The sequence below is a fragment of the Octopus bimaculoides genome, chromosome 6 (genome assembly GCF_001194135.2).
Source record: "Octopus bimaculoides isolate UCB-OBI-ISO-001 chromosome 6, ASM119413v2, whole genome shotgun sequence".
Classification (NCBI taxonomy): Eukaryota; Metazoa; Mollusca; class Cephalopoda; order Octopoda; family Octopodidae; genus Octopus; species Octopus bimaculoides.
Window position 1 is genome coordinate 43,204,443 of NC_068986.1, and position 8,078 is coordinate 43,212,520.

At 34.0% G+C, this 8,078-nt stretch overlaps 1 protein-coding gene across 2 annotated transcripts in view; it reads right to left on the reverse strand.

Annotated features, from left to right (window-relative positions):
• LOC106874042 (FMRFamide receptor) overlaps window positions 1-8,078 on the reverse strand; it is a 246,587-nt gene that overhangs the window by 70,180 nt on the left and 168,329 nt on the right. The gene's annotated exons all lie outside the window — the stretch shown is intronic.

The window sequence follows — 8,078 nt, forward strand, 5'->3', positions numbered from 1 at the left end:
TATATATACATACATATATAATTATATATACACGCACACATACATACATACATACATACATACATACATACATATACTGTATATGTTTATATTTATTTGTATACATGTAAATAAATTTGTGAGAATTTGTACGCTCTCCCCTCCATAATATTTGTGCTTTCCTATTTTGTTTTTCATATTCCTGTCTTTCACATTCATATAGGTCCCTGATATTTACGTAGCTACAAGCTAATCTTTACTCTTGAATACATGCGTATGCTTGTGTATGATGTAAATGTAAGTAAATGTATAAGCGTTTTTGTGTTAGAAATACGTATCATATATCTATATACTTATTTATATGTGTGCATATGCGTGCCTGTATTAATACACTCGTATATTTCAGTATGTGTATATTGCTGTGCAAGCACATTTACCTATTTGCTGTTTACATAAATGCCTGTTTCAGAGTGTTTGTTGGAAAGAGCGTTTGTAATTTTGTGTCCACATTTTTCTTATATCAATACGTGCACGTATATGTGAGCGTGCGTACACGTTTAGCTCTGTATATATGTAGGTATATATATACATATATATATACGTATACACACATATATATATACATATAGAAATATATACACATACATATATATATATATATATATATACACACATATACATACACATATATATATATATATATATATATACATATACACATATATATATATATATACATACGAACATTTAATACATATATATATATATATATACAAACATATATATAAATACATATATATATACATACATATATATATTTACATACATACAGACAGGGCAAAATTTATAAATGTATGTATGTATATGTGTGTATAATTTATGACCATGCATGTATGCGTATATTTGTTTAAGTTTTTGCATATGCGTGTTTTCCTCCTTAAAATTTCATTATTTGTCTCTATTCCTTCCGTGATTTTTTTAATTGCTTTACAGGCAAACTATTTGTAAGTATGCTCATTATCCACGAAACAATCACAAAGTTAATTAAAATTTGAAGACATCGATATATGGAGCGGGTCACAGACATAGAAGCATTGCACTTGTCAGGTGTATATATATTTTTAACACGGTGTAAGTTTACGTAGTTATGTGGGTTAACGTGGGTGAGTGTGTGTGCATATGTGTGTGTGTCTGTGTGATTATTCAGTTTTACCTCAAGATTTCTTGCCAATAGAGAAAGAGCCTGTTTCTGACATCGATGCAAGGCTCCTTCATTGGAATTTAAACAAGGTGTTTTCGTATGCATGTATATGTGTACATTCGTATGTTTTTTATATGTATATATTACCATGTATATAATGGTATGAGTATAGATGCTCATATATACTTAAATGTATGTATGTATATATTTATATATGTATATGTATATATATATATATGTGTATGTCTCTGTGTATGTGTACATGATGCTTTCCAGAATGTTTAAGACATTTTCAGGAGAGACATTTATTTATTAATTTCAAAGAAGTACAAATCTAATCTCCTTCATAGTACCATCCCCTGGTTTCAGTGCATTTGTGGTAGCGCTCTAACCACTTCAGGAAGGCCGCATGGCAATCTTTCTGGGTGAAAGTGCCCAGGATCCTTGCCACAAAGTCTTCAAAATGTCTTACACTGCCTGTCAAAGTATCATGTATGGGTGCCTGAATGTGTTATTACAAAATCATTTTACCACCAACAATATTATTACAGGTAAGTAAACTAACGAAAAATAGTATGAGTCTTTATGCAGCGGATACTAAGCTCCAAAATCAGAGAGGAATAAATTGTAAAGAACTGCAGGAATATGGCTGTACTCTGGCTGGGTGATCAGAAAACCTCAAACAGTGTACTAGTGGGTGGATATCAAAACGTAACAATTATCCCAATTTTTTCTACCCACCTTTATTACTTAGACGTGGCAACCAACAAATAAAACATGATATCATACATTTTCAAATTGTAACAATTTCTTATTACTATTTTGTACTTTCATATATGTATATATATATAGCTGCAGTGCATATATATGTGTGCTTTTGTTAGTAAAATGCATAAGAATTATCCCCTATCATTCCCAAAAATGAATATGAATTACTTGGCACATTCAGCTTATACAGCCTGGCTAGAAATATAATTATATTGAAAAGGATCATAATATCAGGTATAATGGATAAAACTATAATGATTAGTTCTATCGATTGAAAGTAAAAAAATATGTTCATCAGATATCTCAGCCGAAAACTAGCACATTGCTTATAACCTTGCAGTATCAATCCGTACATCTGAATTTAGTTTTCTGGTGCTCCATACGAGCTTAGCGATATGAATGCCAGAACTTCAGAACAACTCAGCATTTCTAAAAATATTAACTTCACTGGGGGTGCAAACAGATCATATTTTCCGAGAAAGTAAAGAGGGCGAGTTTTAAATCTGGATTTATATCGTTTGAAGCTGAAATATAACTTTGAAGCAACATTTCAGATGTAAAGTAAGTCAATGAATATCGCACGCAAATTTAAGAGCACAAGAATCAAAATTTTAGGTAAAAGACGACATAAATAGTTTTAAATCTTTCTTCAAGGATCTTCAGAAAATAATAACACTGCCCTACAATAAAAATTCAGCGAGAGGTTTGAGCCTAAGGACATTAAGCGATAAAAGAAAAATACGTGCTACATCTGACGTGGACAGCCAATAGGTTTATAACATTCTTGCCTTCAAGGTTTCCTCCATGCAATCAAGAGTAAATAATATCCACTAAGAAATTTCCACACAAACGACTGAAAACATCAACTGACAAGAAAAGGAGGAAAAGAAAATCAAACCGAAAATATTAACCACATAAGTCTCTCATCTGAGTGACTGTCCTCTCAATATTACTGTCTTTTAGATATAATGTGACTACCAGGTCAATCAGCATTAGATTTATAGAAAGAAATAACCAATAAAAACGGACAGATTTAGTCTGATGGATAGAAACTAGACTGTTTGAACCAACGAATTAAATAATGCAACCAAATGAAGATAAAACTGACCTGATAAATTCGTATGGCACTCCAAAATAAAACATGTTCTAATGTGAAATCCAGTTGTCTATCTTAAAACTCAGTGATAAGAGAGCTACAGTAGAAAAAAGACATTGGCATTCTATTGAGGTGGAGCCTGAAAACCCACGACCGAAATAGACATTATACTCGTGATTATTGAAGCGACAGGGCATGTAGCAATTCACCTTCGTTAAAGTGTGGCTAAACGTGGGGAACGTAACTCGATTCATAGGATGCAGATAATTATAATATATGGGACAATGAATGTCTGACAAAAACCGCTTGAGATTCAAAGGAGAAACAATTGCTGAAAGGAAGACGAAAAGAACAAAGTGTGTTTTAGAAAAAATCTTTTCTTCAATGATTTCACTCGGCAAGTGAACGTTCAAAATGAACGCTAAATGTGCAATCAGGTATAGAAAATACATTCGCACATGCACATATACTTCATAGGCATGTAAATATACAATATAAATTATTTAAAGTAATATATATTTATATATGAATGTATATTATAAATTAACGTCTTATAATAACAATTTAGTGTATGTATGTACAGATATGGTGCACCGTACTAATGTGCGAAAATGTACTTATGACAAGCGCATTGAAACGCGTACAAACAAAAAAAGCAATATTTAATAACTCAGATTGTACAGATACATTAAGACACGTACATTTACTTTTAAAACAGTATAAATAATCTGCCGACAAGTGCAGCGAAGTAGTGCAATTTTGTCTGAGTAGGAAACATGCTAAACTTGCAATATTTTGGATTATAAAACATTGTCTACGATGTTTGACTAAGTGCAATATATCATCAAAGCGACTGATAGACACATACATTCATACATAAATACTAAAGACACATATAAAAGCAGTATCTTTAAATATACATAAACAAGAATTACAAATAGATGTACAAAAACTGTTTTGTTTGTAAAATCAATGCGTGAATGCTTCATACATTTAAGTATGTATCTATATATCTATATCTAGCTATGTATGTATTCAGGTACATTTAAAACACAGCGACATCGGTTACTCTGTAAGAAAGTCGAGTGAAAATTGATGATTAATACAGAACAGTTCCATTGTCATAGCGATCATTTAAATTGAAATGTTTTTAAATTACTATCTCAGCTCGAAATTACAAGTAGGAAACAGGAATCTAAAATGATGTGGAAATAATATCGAACATTGAACTGTTTGCTATGTGTTACAGAAGCAACATAACGCAGGAATAAATTGGAAAAAGAAATGGCGCAGAAATGATAACAAGAACACTGTAGCAGAAAAAGAGGGGAGATCATGATTTGTGCAGATGGCGTCAACGTTCCTTTTCGAACAGAATTACGTTTGCACTTTCTAATTCGAAATGAGTGTCATATCAATGGAAATAACACATTTTAATTTACTTGTTAAAAAAAAAATGAATTCCATAACTTACTTAAGAATTTCTGATACAGCTGATACTTAATTCACGAGATGAATAAAAAAAAAAGCATTTTCTTTTTCTAAACAATGGTGTTCAGTTGGATTAGCAAACTAAAATACAGCAAGCTGCTATCAAATATGTTGCTTGTTAAAGAAAATTACAAGAATGTAATTCAGCACAATATGTAAGGTTGTTAGTTATTCGATTATTAAATTGACATCCAACCAGGCTTACCTGATGAGAGAATGTTTTTAGAAAACAAGAGCTGACACATAAACGTAGCAGAAAGAAATGGCGTAAGTACCTGCAACAATAATACGGGAAACGATGAACCACTACTCTTCGAGACCTAAGTCTAAAAGGCTCAAAAGTCGAAATTCATCACACGCCAGTATCTTGTAGGCAGGACTTGACACGGCACCCGATTACCATTTACAGAGCATCCAATCAAGAGTCAAGAGTCAAATTATCACAAAACTCAGAAATATTGTGGAGCACAACATACAGATACTTGTCAAACTTTTGTGGCTAATACCATCTTCAATGCTCTCCTGGCTATGTCCGCAAGGAACGCATATATTTTCTCTGTGAGGATACCTTTTACTCTTTTACTCTTTTACTTGTTTCAGTCATTTGATTGCGGCCATGCTGGAGCACCGCCTTTTAGTCGAATAAATCGAACCCAGGACTTATTCTTTGTAAGCCTAGTACTTATTCTATCTGTCTCTTTTGCCGAATCGCTAAGTTAAGGGGACGTAAACACACCAGCATCGGTTGTCAAGCGATGGAGGGGTAGGGAGACAAACACAGACACACAAGCACACATACATATATATATATATATATATATATATACATATATATATATATATATATATATATATATACGACGGGCTTCTTTCGGTTTCCGTCTACCAAATCCACTCACAAGGCTTTGGTCGGCCCGAGGCTATAGTAGAAGACACTTGCCCAAGGTGCCACGCAGTGGGACTGAACCCAGAACCATGTGGTTGGTAAGCAAGCTACTTACCACAGAGCCACTCCTACGCGTTAACACGTTTCATAGAAGGTTAAGACAAGCAATGTGTCAGTAATTACCAACCTCATTGCCCTTTGATAGATCTTTCATTAACAATGTTGCTTTTTCCTCTACGATCCACTCCAGAACTGCACCACTTTGTAGGTAATTGGTTAATTGCAAAGCAATTCTCTTGTGAATTGACCTAAACCACATGAACCAGTAGCCTTGAATTCCGTCTGGCCTTACCGTTTTCCAGTTTAGCAGCTGATACCTATGCAAGGACATCTTCTGTTGTTATGGTCCTGTTTTGGAGCTTCGGTGTGGGGGAGTTCGAACCACACGGAATGAATCCACTCAGCACCGTGGTTGCGGGAAACTTCTTGCTCCCAGATGTTATTCCAAAATTGACTATTCTTCTTCTTCTTCTTCTTCTTCTTCTTATTATTATTATTATTATTATTATTATTATTATTATTATTATTATAATTATTATTATTATTATTATTATTATTATTTCTCTTCTCTGAGCGCTCGGTCTTGTTTGTTCTGGTCGACTCTGTAAGAGAGGACAGCAGCCTGTTGTCAGAGGGTTTGATTATTGATTGTCAATTATCGTGAAAGACATTCAAAATTCAAGTACCAGTCTCAAAATCCTACATGTCACCAGTAGAGCAGTTATTTTGGCTTGCTCTGCTCTGTTCTCAATTGCGATTTCTCTGACATATTTCTAAAACTCGGTTGTTAGTGCTCTGAGTGCCCCTACAATTACTGGGATGACAGACACTCACCTGTAGTCCATATCCTTGCAATTTTGCCATTTAAATGTCTGTACTTTTCAGTCTCCTCTTGTTCCTTGTTACTTATGTATGCATTGCCAGGTATTGCAATACCTATAATCGTGGTTTCCTTTTTTCCTCTATCTACCAAAACAATATCTGGTCTCGGAGCATCGATTAGTGAGTCACATTGGATTGTAAAATCCCATAATATCTTATATTCCTTATTTTCGGTGATTCCTTCTGGTTCATGTTCATACCATTTCAGTGCTCTGCCCAGGCCGTACTTTTCAGAAAGACTCCAGTGAACAAAAGTTAGTCATGTAGTGCTTTCGGGCCAGGTTGCTACATTCACTCAAATTATGTGAGATTGTTTCGTTTCTACCGCCACATATCCTACAAAGAGGCGATTCACTGCTCTTGGTGTAATTAGTCCTCAGAGCTTGTTCCTGGGCGCTGCATATCAATGCCTCGGTGCATCCTTTCAGATCACTTTTTCTTAGACATTTCCAAGTGTTGGCCTTGTCTTTTCCTTCGATTTCTCTGAGACATTACCCTTGCAGTGATTTCATTATCCAGTTGTTTATTCTTACTTCATCTTGTTTCTTAAGTGTTTGTGACTGCATCACATTTTCGGTAAGTATTGTACTGTTAAGTCTACCAACGGCAAGCAAGGATTTACTCTTCTGTTTGATATACCATCCCTATTATCATTGTTATTATTATTATTATGTTGTTATTTTTCTTCTTTCTTCAAATTTTCTTCTATTTCTTGCCGAGTGTTTTCCGAACACCTACGGCAGAGAAACTCGTTGTATGCATTCCCAGTTTACACACGCAAATTCACAGGTAAAACATGTATTATTATTATTATTATTATTATTATTATTATTATTATTATTATTGTTATTATCATCATCATCATCATCATCATCATCATCATCATCATCATCATCTTTATCAGTATTATTATTATTATTATTATTATTATTATTATTATTATTGAGTGAGATTACAGCGCATACCATCAAAGTGACACTGAGGTACAAAAATACGAAGCCCAATATACCCATCATGACTACCCGTATGATAAGGGTACACCAGGCATATGCAGCAGAACAATATGTTGACGATCTTATATCAAGATAAATAGCACGGGGTCCAGTCAGAATTTTCCTCATGTTGAATAGCTCATCCCGCTCAAAAGGTCTCTGAATAAGGTTTGTTTAAGGATGACGAACAAAACACCCTTGTTTCCAGAGGTGAATTATTCAAACCCCAAAGAATTCCTCGCAACACATGGCTATGATGAACCCCCACTACTTCTGCTCGTGATCATAGATGCACATATCGTCAGCCACTAAGCGATGTGCTCAACAGATTAAGGTCAGGCAACAGACAACCAAATCTGTGGTACTGAGCAGAATATTTCCAGTAGCCCATCTTTTATACCAAGACAAAGCATGTACATGATAACACTTCCAATCAGTTGATCAAAACCATGAGAGCCAGTGCCTGGTAATGTAACAGAGCATATTATTATTATTATTATTATTATTATTATTATTATTATTATTATTATTATTATTATTAAGATTATTATTATTATTATTATCATTATTATTATTATTATTATTGTTCAGTAGTTTTATTTTTATAACGTGCTTTCACTTCACTACCGAGCGCAGCTCTGTGCGCCGTGGGTATGTGCTGTGGTTTGCTGTGGTGTTCTTATGTTTACTGTATTGAAAGTGTTTTGCGTAGAATGTGTGCAG